At 33.6% G+C, this 1,423-nt stretch overlaps 1 long non-coding RNA gene across 2 annotated transcripts in view; it reads right to left on the bottom strand.

The window, feature by feature from the left end:
* Positions 1-529: 529 nt before the first annotated feature.
* LOC106530736 (uncharacterized) overlaps positions 530-1,423 on the bottom strand; it is a 9,335-nt gene continuing 8,441 nt past the window's right edge. For both annotated transcript variants that reach the window (XR_001311829.1, XR_001311830.1), the window contains one exon: positions 530-1,227. This is a non-coding gene — a long non-coding RNA (uncharacterized LOC106530736). The remainder of the gene's footprint in view (positions 1,228-1,423) is intronic.

The following is a 1,423-nucleotide window of genomic DNA, read 5'->3' as shown; positions in this document are numbered from 1 at the left end:
CACCCGCAACATACGGAATAACCACTGGTTTGGGTCTGGGTTTGGGGTCTTCATTTTCACCTGAAGGTTGCATGGAGATTCCATGTAAATGTAAATGAGTGAAAACTCATTGAGTTGCATGGAGATTAATACATTGTATTTTTCTGGATTTTTGTTTTAGATTCCATCACTCACATTTGAAGAGTACCTATGATAAAAATTACAGTCWTCTACAAGCTTTGCAAGTGGGAAAACCTGAAAAATCAACAGTGTATCAAATACTTGTTCTCCCCACTGTATTTGTCCATTTTTAAAACTATTGTTATATGTTGTTTAGTTGATCATTATATTAGTTACTGGATAAAATTGATTTATAAATAAAATGTGTAGGATATAACATCATGTGCTGTTACAAATAATTTCTGTCAGCAGTAAGGAGCAGTTATTAAAAATACATGTTGTTGATATTTAATTTTTAATGTCAACTAAACATGCTCTCACATTATTTTCTTATTTTATATAACGAGAGGATTTTAAATTTTAACCCAGGCTCCTCTGTTTTTTGCTCCCAACAGACATAAGAACAGCTCTTACAGAATTGTTGTGTTCTGGTACATACAGATATTAGTACCACAGAGGAAAGTAAAGACACCAGATCTGATTGCAGCCAGACCATCATTTGATCATTGCCAGAATCATCTGTTSTATCAGTAACATCTCCAACACCTCAACTAAACATCAGATCATTCATGGTGACAAAACAACAAAACAAGGTTGTACATATATATTTAATTTAACTAGTTGTATAGAAATGATTTGTAGTGATAACAGTAAGCTTCACCTAGGAGCACCAGCAGAACAAAGAGAGTCTAGGAGGGTTCAGATGTTGAGACCCCAGAAATTTGTGAAAAAACAAACAAACTCAAAACTCTGCATTTTCCAGCCATTTGAAGTGTATTTTAAGAGATAGCCACCCCTTTACATAAAACCTTTACAGTATGATATGGTACTTACTGTAAATATCTGAGTAAATACCATCATAGTTTACATGGTCTTTGAGCTGAACTATATCTAAGATCATATTTGAAAATTGTGCCCTTATATTGTTTTTGTTTAGGAAAGCTCTGAGAAACTTCCTGACACAGAAAAACTACCAAAGTAAAAGAACTTGCCTTACACTGTTTGGTCCAGTCTTTATGGTGGCTCTCCATCAGGAGCTGGGAAACTTCCAGTTAGGCTGACCAGATCCTGAAACAATGAATGTGGGACAAAAAGCTAGTGAGAGACAATGTGCTCCTCATAAATGTTATGATGTCATAACTTTAAATTTATTATAGCTCCCATTTTACATTAATTATTCCCTGTTTTGACGGTTGGTGCACAATGTTTTTTAAGGTTTAAAGAAAAAATGTAATTTTATTTTTTTCATTCAAAACTTTTAAAG

The sequence above is a fragment of the Austrofundulus limnaeus genome, unplaced genomic scaffold, assembly GCF_001266775.1.
Source record: "Austrofundulus limnaeus strain Quisiro unplaced genomic scaffold, Austrofundulus_limnaeus-1.0 Scaffold553, whole genome shotgun sequence".
Taxonomy (NCBI): domain Eukaryota; kingdom Metazoa; phylum Chordata; class Actinopteri; order Cyprinodontiformes; family Rivulidae; genus Austrofundulus; species Austrofundulus limnaeus.
This window is presented reverse-complemented; position numbering and strand designations above follow the sequence as displayed.